Below are 10062 nucleotides of genomic sequence, written 5' to 3'. Positions count from 1 at the left end.
AAAAAAAATAGACCGCCAAGCACAGCCAAATTCAGCATGCCTTCTATGCTTTTACCTTTCTCCTGAGCTCTCTTTTGGAGGTGCAACACTTTTTATGTGAATACTCTGTACTGCATATTTCTGAAACACATATTTCCACCATAATTCCCCAGCTTTTTTACAACCATTTTCTCCTGCAATTCTTTACTGCAGTTAAACAAAGTGCTGGAAATGTCCCCATTTCCATGAGCTGTTACATGGGCTGAGCTTTTAAGGTTTGAATTCTTCTGTTCCTAACAATGAATTAGTTCATTCACATTTCCCATTCTATTCAAACAATCTGAGAGAAATAGGCATCATTTAATGCTAAATTTCAACTGAAGCCTTGTCTAACATATGACATTTTATAACATGACTGGTTCTAGCTAGTCATCTTAAAAGCCAAATATCATTATGAGCCATTAATGTTTCTGCTGACTCAAATGCTGAATAGCAGTCAAATGTACTAGCAAAGTAGTTAATCATGTATTAAAAGTCACAAAGGGATCCACAATTAATGCTGAAATTCCTCTATCAGCTCATGTTAAGAATATAATTAAAAATAGTTAGAACTGGTATTATATAGAGCACTAAAATCACATGTAGAATTCATGTAGAATCCAAATGCAATGAACTTTCAAAGAATTAAAAATARTCATCCTAAATCAACACTTTTGACAATGTCTTCTTCCTTGCCTTCTTCATCRATGATGTTTTGGGGTTTTTTTTCACCTTTTCTCCCTTCTGAATCAGTCAAAAAATGCATAAAGCAAGAATTTCTGGAATAACCTTCATTTCCATAGCAATAGATTGAGAGATCAAACACAAGATTTTCAATTACCAGCTAAATTTATACAGTAGAAGAGACCAGAGTACTCAAAAAATCCCAAACCAGCCAAAACCACAAAAAAATAATTTWAAAATAATCCACAAGCCCCCTTACTCAGATTCTCCATAGTGGGAAAACAGGATAAAAACACAAAGACTATGATAATCTAATCAACTTCTGATTTCCCTTTCTGTGTGCATGAGCAGCAGGTCTTAYGATAAAAGCTTTCTTTTGAAGGCTGACAATTGGTATGACATATTTTAGAAAGTCCCAGTTTGTAAAGAAATGCAAGCAAAAAATATTTTTCATAGTTCTCACTCACCCTTCTTCTTCACGTATGCCTTCTAGATAATTATGTGTTTTATGATTATAGCAGGAAGCAATTTAAAACACTACTATACTTGAATTTTTATTTAAAATTATATAGTGTCCTCATTGCTTACTGGGGTGTGTTATAATTATTTAGTTTAGGACCAGCCATTAAAAAAGTAGATCTRTTACTTACTGAATGACATGAGACAGATGGTTTGTTTGTTAAATACTGTTTCTGTTTCTAACTTCATCCTTTTTTTGTTTGTTTTTGTCTTCAACTGTTGTATTGTTCTTAAACACTAAAGTGTTTGTCTAAGCACAAAGCAACACAGGCTGATGAGCCTGGCATTATAATTCATATTAATGTATGTCTTCCTTATAATAAGTACATTTTCCCAAACTTTCATAACCTTGTATAACAAATAGCTTCAAAAGTAACATACTAGAAAGTACTTTTTAATAGGACTTAAAAACCCTTCAAAAAGTAGTCAATAATGTGATACATACTGTTTAAAAATACAGGTTTAGATGGTTTTGCTTTTTTTCCCATTTGATACAGAGGCAATTTCTGAAGAAATCAATGACTAGGCAAAAGCTGATTTGAGATTGATGGTGCAAATTTCCTTTCTGATGACTACCACTCTGAAAATGGGCTYCCACTGTTCTTGGTTCACATAACTTTTTTCAGCATCTGTCAAAATACTAGCACTTAAAAATATTGCTTCTTTCTAACAGGCAACAGTCCTGTTGTAAAACTTCAAGTACAATAATTCATCCTCAGAGAATGTGAGGAGAAGCTACCAATTAGTTATCATGCAGAAAGAGATACTGGATCTACACTGAAACACCTGCTTTATACTGCCAGTTACAGAGTGGTTTGGTGGTCAAAAGCCACTGATGGAGCATCTCCACTCATTTAGCCTGCATAGAATGTCTGCAATAAGGTTTACAAACATAGAGCAGTGAGGAAAATGAGTTAGTCGAGTAACATTTTAAATGTGTAAGCTGCATACCTCAGTCTGTATGTACCATTCCCCTGAGTATAGGGCTTCTRGTGCTGAAAAACCTTTTAAGCTATAGGATCCCCAAAATTTCCCCTTTCTGCTGCCTCAGGGCCTCTCTTTTCCCACCACAAACCTCAAAATTCAGCTTCATGTAGGTACAAGCAGTGCCCTGCAGCACACGGCAACAGCAGAGGCAATCATGTGACTCCACAGGAAAGCTCAAGAGTTCAAGGCCAAATCTCAACTTCACAGCCAGAAAACAAAGGTGTTGGAGAGGGACTGGCTAACTAGAAGAGCTGTTTTGCTCTGGCAAGTTTTCCMAGGGAGAATAAACCTCATAGAGCTCATGGCAAAATTATCCAGGCACAAGCAAAATGTTGAATCTGGGGTGGAAGCCAACAGCCTTGTACAGCATTCCGTTAGTTGTTTTTTTGTTTTTTTGGTTTTTTGGTTTTTTTTTTTTAACACAATAGGTGATTTCTCCTTTTCTTTTCAAAAAAACCCCCCCAAAAAGCCATTCTTCATACAAATATCTGCATTTGATCTATGCAGGGCTTTTGATAGCAAGTGTCAGGTGGTATCTTCAATCAGAAACACAGAGGTCTGGGTGGTGAATGAGAGGAGAAAGCGACCCCCAGAGAAAAGTTCTCATTCTCCTCTGTATTTTCAGGTCCTCTCAAAATTATCCGTGGCAGTGAACTGTTCCCTGGCTGTGAAACACAGGGGAAGGAAACGAGGTACTGAAATGTAAAATGAAACAATTCTTTGTATGGCCCCAAGGAATGCTTACATACAGAGCTGGAAGGTATTTTTAGTTCAAAACAGAAATAATAAGAAAAAAAAAGAAGAAAAAAGAAAGAAAAAAGATGKAAAGGAAAAACACAAGGAAAAATTAGTTTCAGTAAAACTGAAATAAAACTTTTTCCCTGAATGTCTCAATATAATTGTTGCCAGGTARTTTTATCCTTTTTTAAAACCAGCTTAGCTCAATTTGAAAACAAAACATTGTGTCACAATMAAAGAAGAGGAGCCATTTCATTTTGAAACCACTGAAATGAAATATTTAAGCTCCCAATATTTCTCCTCAGCGGAAACTACAGGATGAATTGCATCAAAACAAGAAAATAGCTTTGATCAATACCACACTGTGTCTTTCAGTTAATACACTATTTGCATAAACAATTTCATCAGGCATTACCACAAGTGCAATTGAGACCACAGAAATAAGTCAATCTGCCTACTGGGTAATTTGCTGGGGGATGCAAACTACGCCATTGCTTACATTCAAGGACAAGAGATGGAGTAGCCAAAGAAAAAATTACATTCCCTCAGGTCCCTCCATGCCTTCCCCCAAACAGTGATGTGGCACTGCCACACGTGTGCTGAAAAAATGGGATGAAGAGTTTTTATGATAAAATATTTGGGATGTATCTATTTTTCTTTCCCAGGAAAGGACAGAACTGGAGCCATCACTTATGGGAGGATGGTCCTGTTACTAAAGACTGCCCAGACTGCTCATGAGGATCACAGATAGGAGTGGATTGCCAGCTAGGAAGGGTTGAAAAGATGCAGTCACAATGTGTAAAAATCCCTGGAAACGTAACCCATYCTAAAACTGCATCACTTCTTTCCTRTCCCATGGCCAGTTTTGCATTCCTTTCCTTGGGACAAGCCTTAACCCCAAGTGACCAGGTGAACCCAGACAAAGCCTGGTGAGACGGCAGGGCCAGTCTTCAGCTACACCACACGGGATGAGTTTCTGCAGCCAGTCAGCCACAACTTAATGGAAACAAATGCTGAGATGCAGCTTTGTGGGCACTTGCCATGAGGAGCAGGTCCATTTCAGATGCAGGGCAACCTCACTGGAAAGCAACAAAATGAGCTCTCGTTCCCCACAGACAAATGAGTGGAGCCTGTGCACCTGCCCTGGCACGGCAAGCAAGGGGTGTGGTGTTCGGGTGCCCAAGTCCTGCAACAATTGTTTTGAAGTATTTGGTTTCTGGCATAAAATTTCTGCAGAATAACAAGTGGCGGTTGGCCTCATAATTAACAATTTCAGGGGCCTTCTAGAATATAAACCAGAAGGAAGCAAAATTTGAATATTTCATTAGAGGGAGTTCACGTTCTAGTAGCCCTATGTGGACTGTCAGTGTACATTCCAGTAGCTTGTTATGATTTATCTTCATCAGCCATGGGCTGAAATTACCAGACTCCAATTACTTTGCTTCCCATGTTCAAGAGAAAAAAAGAAAAAAATTATGTCAGGCCTACCACAGGAGATGGTTAAAAATGCCTGAGGTAAAGAAAGTAATCTACTGTTCTCTGACATTTGCTGCCTGAAAGTCATTCACATTAACAACCATTCAAACTTGTTTAGTGCAAAGCAATTGCTTCTATTTTCCTCTTGTCAGTAACATTAGCTTCAATTCGAATTTAACTCTTCAAAAATTTCAAAATGTAAAATGAAAATCACTGAGGCTTGTCAGGGAYATGTAAGGGTCTTGACAGAACATACTGTCACTGAATTTGTCTTYCCTAATCTGTTAATTTTAAAATTTCTATTTTCAAGGGGAAAAAGACCCCTGATGATGTGCACCTCTTTTACTGTCTCAGGGTAGGAAAGAGATTTATGATGATGTTTACCAGACTCACATTTTAATACCTCTCCTAACATAACAAGGATTACAGAGGCAGAAAAATAGATGCGCTCAATTTAAGCTAACAAATTAAGCGATTATTTATGAGAACAACTGGAGGTTTAGTTACATAGCAAAATACATTTAATAACTTAATATCCCATCACCACGAGTGCTTAGACTTGTATAACAGGCCATTAACTTCTAAAGACTTTGGGCTTATAAGGTTAATGTCTACAGTGAGAAGGGGAAGTAGGTTAGATGGTTAAACAGTAGCTGTCACAGACAGCTCAGATAGACACGGCAAACACTGGCTTTCATCAGCATTCTTTCTTCATATGACAGCCACYTGAAAAATGCTTTTTAGTTTCCCTTATAGTTAAATAAAATGAACCAAAACCCCTACAAGACACACACACAGAGCCAAAGATTTTTTGTATAATATTTTCAAGAATAAATACTTTAAGATTGTATTACTGATGAGTTTTCTGAACATATTCATATCGGTTTGGGAGGAGGGGACTGCAAGATCAGAGGAKAAAATTAATTTTTATTTTATTTTCTGTTTGAGAAATCAGACAAGAAAAAAAACCCGCATGCAAGCTCGTGCTGGCTGCGATAAATTTAACCACATTTCAAGCAAATTAGTACTGTTACARTTCTTTATGGTACAGCATAATTCAACTCAAGAAAAAGCCAAGTAATTTCTTACATGCTAGAATATAAAAGTAATAAAGCTCAGTATTAAATAGTTGATTGTTTCTAAGCACTGTACATTCATTATTTTTAAACAAGCAGTAAAATAATTACTGACAACAATTAACTTAGAACAGTTTTGGGGCAGTAGTTAGTTTACAGAGCAAATCAGATGTGTTGATATGAGCCTGATGTTTACAACTTACACATTAGATTAGACATTACATATTCTTTACTCAGTCAAATGATTTTCTGAGGTTTGCAGTRCATGACAAGATGCCAGCTCCCTTTGGAAGGCTGAGCAGTTACCTGAAGGTAGGAGGCCTGGCATCACCATAGCCCATCAAGTCCCCAATACAGTACTTAATTGCTAGTAAAGAGTTTGACCTACTGCCTTATATTAACATTAATATCACTATCTTTACTGAGGGACTCAGCATGAAACTGGAAAGGTATCTTGACTTACAATTCCAGTTTCACTGTTTCTGCCAGCTGGCCTATGTCACTCTCTCTAGACMGTTTCATCAGAGGTAGCTTAAAATATTCACGTTTCATGATCTAGGCAGAATATACTTTTGCAGATACATGTCCAAGGAAAGGACCGAGAGATAATCAAATTCCTGGTGCTGCCCCGAAAGTGTTAGTAGTGCAGCAGTTAGTTAATTAATGCCTGTCTGCTGGCAATTCTCTCCCCCAAAAGCTCCACCACTACAATGAGCAGATCTCATTTTCTACAGTGAAAARGTTAAGCAGCCCCAATTAAATTGCCAGCCAGGGGGACTCACAGTAATATGCATGGTTGGCTTTGTCTGGCACTAGGCAGTGGCCTTGTGTGATCTTTTCCGCTCTCCCTGGTGAAGTGAAGGCTGGGGAAGGCAAGATGGTAACATCCAGGAGATACACAATGATAAGAAGATAAAGGACAATAATGCCTCAAGACATTCATATGTAAAGCAAAGTTTGCAGTCAGCACATAGCAACAAAATTATGTAGAATTATTGGAAGGAAGTTAGTTAATGCAAAACCTGGTTTGGTTTTAAGGAAAGAATTAGCCAGTGCTTGGAATAATAATTGGCGATAAAAACACTACAGGAATGCAATGGTATATTCTGAAGTCTTAGGGSAGGTAATTCTAATTATGTCCATACAACTGATGTACCTTCACATTTTTKGGGGAAAAAAATCATCATACTGGAGTCCTCTAGAATGGTGTTATTTTGTTGTTCGTCTGAGTTAATCTTTCTCAAGCATTCTTATGACAAATCCTACATTATTTCTTGCATTACAAAACTCAGGGACCATTTTATCTGACATAGATCACTCTGCTGTCGTAAAACTTTGCAAGCACTCTAGCTCTTYGGGATTGGAAATGGAGAAACTGAAAATTATTAAAGAGCTCAGAATATTAGAGTATTTAAATTCTCAGACATTGGATTCATCGGTACCATGCATAATATCATGCAGTACTTAATAGCTGGGTTTTCCACTCATTCTAGGGCATCCAAGATTATTATTATTACTTCTTATGCGGTGGTAATACCTTGCAAGTTGATTATTCCAACTAATCCATTTTCATGGTTCTTGATAACATCTTTCTTTTTTTCATTTTTGACAAAAAAGGAGTATAAATCAAAGTTTTTTTTTTTAATTTTTGCTGTTTTCACTTTTCAGTAGAATGAGCAGACAGTCGTTCAAAAGGTAGAATTTTTAATGGGAAATTATTGTATTCATTTATTAGGTATATTGCATTTATAGCAAGTCAATCTGTTCTCTTTCAATCAATCTGTATTGTTAGTTTCTTGAGATAACTGAACTTTATTGTTATTCTATACTCCTGTTTCAGTTCTTATTTTCTGGGAGAATTGAACTGTAGATAAAGGAAACTTAAAAAAAAACAAACTAGCTATCTTTATGATTTTCTTTCAGCTACCTGAACTGAGCTATTAGGAAAATAAAAAATAGCTTTTTGGAACTTAGCAACATAAAACAAGGATTTTACAATTATAAGCAGCAGAGCCAACAGTTTTTCAGAAGCAAACTTTTTCATAGTGTTTATATGAAAACAACACAGAAGTAAAATGCATACCATTACAGAGAATTCTCTTTATAAAAGAAAACATAGGATTATACCCTTTATAAAAGAAAACATAGGATAATACCATTCTAGAATAATCCTGGTAGTACAGACTCTATGTTTTGAGAATGTATGCAATTTCCTGCCCTCAGGTTTTTGCATGCTGAAAGCTGAACTACTGAACATTTTTGAAAACTAAATAATCAACTTGAGCATCAGCTGAACATTTGACCTAAGGAATGCAACATTCTTTCCAGAGACTAAATTTTCCAGGTAGYCGAAATAAAATGAGAAAGTTTTGGAACTTTATTTATAAATACCAGTGGGTCATACCTGTGGCACTCTTAGGCACTGAGTGCCAAAAGGCTTTGGTTGCACCAAGAATTCTGTGAGCACTGCAGAGCATAAAGTGTCTAACAGGCTTATGTCAGATTTTAAGGTGAGCATGTGGTTTCATTATATCAGTGTTTAAAGAAAAGGATAAAAATTTTAAAAKATCATCCTGCCAAAAGTTCAGAAACTTGTGACTTTGGAAGCCCCTTTTCTTTCATTTCAACAAGTGCTTTACACATCCATTAAAAATCAGGCGCAACTTTACAATATTCTAAATTAATAATAAACTGAAATAGTAAACCACTGTTATTTTATTTTGGATAGAGTTGATTTCCCATCTTCTTCCAATAGTTTTTCTGCCTTGTCATCTGAGGGCTAAACCATATTTAAAAAAACCCAAAAACTAAACATAATAAAACAAACAAAAAAAAAAACCCTAAAAAAACCCCACCAAAAAACCCCAAACAAATCCAAAACCATAAGATTATAGGTATTGCTAAGGCAGTGTGAGATTGGTGTTACAGAGAAGAGTGACTAAAAAAAGAATAAAAGAAGAAATTGATGCTTACAGGACAGAACTACAGCCTTCCTTTGATTCACAGTAGTTCACATCCAYAGACATATTCAAATTTCCAGGTCCAGTATCCAATACTTAACTGAAAATTGAAATTCTGATACAACAGAAAGATGGAAAGTGAATACTTGGCAGCTGGAATGTTGATGAGAAAAACAAGTGAAGTGGAAAAGCACATCCAATTCATTGCCATCAGCACTAGGGAAAATGGTTGAAAGGAAGAATATTAGGAAAGTACCCTTGCATCCTCTACCATGTTTCGTATTTTCTGAACAAAAACAAAAACACCACCTCCCTCCAAAAACCACCAATCCATCCTTCACAAAATGCCTTAAATTATATCTTCCAGAAAAKAAGAGACAAATGACTGGAAGTTGGAGACAAGACCTTCCCAAAGTTGCATAACTTATAAAACTTGAAGCTACACTTACAAAGTGACTAAAACTACTATTAAATAAAAAGGACAGTATATGAAAGCACGTATGTTGAATATGAGGAAAGGGCTGAGTGATAACAAACACTTGAGGGAGCATATAGTGAAACAAAGTGCAAATGGTTTTATCTTATATCCCTTCACTTTGGATGAAGTTGAGTAATGTTTCAAATGTAGGATATCCACAACATTGTAATTAAAATTACAGCAACATGGAAACAAAATCCATACAGAATTACTTCTACTTAATAATAAAATATATAAAGCTTTTTTTTTTGTGTGTGTGTGTGTGTGTCAATTATATTGGCACGCTTGGTAGCAAACATTTTTAAATTTAATGAGATTTTCAACTTAAACAGTAACTGCAAGAGTGTAAGAAAATGCAGCCTTATAGGCTGTCATAAGAAATACCTTGAAGTTAGCACTTTACTTAATTATACAAAAGTGTAATATGAAATCGATTTCTTGTGTACTGTATTAGTGCCTTGCTTATTGCAAAATACTTTTGTATTGCTTTTGTCAACATAAATTAGACTTGCACAATTTTTTCTAACACTGTTAAATTAAATTATGTGCTTTGCAAGTATAATATTAAACCAATGAATTAAGCTTCTAAATTCCATTAAACCATTGTATTTCCTTTATATTCCATAATGGAACTTTAAAAATCAAAATAGTTCTTAAAAGATATCTTCAATAAACTGTACCAAGAGCAACTGAGCTATCAATTTGAAAYTAAAAAATTAAAAAGGGAAAATCTGCGTCTAATCTTTAAAAACTTTAAAATTTGCTGAAACTCTTTATTCATTAAAATTTAAACAACAGAGAGAATGCTACCAGCAATTAACTTCCAGCACGGCTTGCATTATCATTTCAAGGTCAGGTTTCATYGGCCATGCCTCAGTGGGAGCTTGGTTTTGAGATCACTAAACACTGCTCACAAGGGAAACATCATTAAACATGTACTTGGGAAAGTGAAATTACTTATAATAGCAACAACTGAAAAACTCTGCTATCCTGCCTCGACCCATTTACCYTCCAGAGAGAAGCAGGTGTCTTTCCATAAGCATTCATCAGCTGCCAGATAAACCAATGATGGAATACCCGAGTCTACCCTTAGAAACAGTTTGACCCTCTGYCATAGATCCAAAGA

At 35.9% G+C, this 10062-nt stretch overlaps 1 protein-coding gene across 4 annotated transcripts in view; it reads right to left on the bottom strand.

The window, feature by feature from the left end:
* Positions 1 to 10062, bottom strand: part of PTPRK (protein tyrosine phosphatase receptor type K) — a 384925-nt gene that overhangs the window by 137292 nt on the left and 237571 nt on the right. The window lies entirely within an intron of this gene.

Source organism: Malurus melanocephalus, unplaced genomic scaffold, assembly GCF_030028575.1.
Source record: "Malurus melanocephalus ecotype Western Australia unplaced genomic scaffold, MMel_1.1 scaffold_29, whole genome shotgun sequence".
NCBI lineage: Eukaryota > Metazoa > Chordata > Aves > Passeriformes > Maluridae > Malurus > Malurus melanocephalus.
Note: the sequence above shows the minus strand (reverse complement) of the source record. Positions and strands in the feature narration are given on the sequence as shown.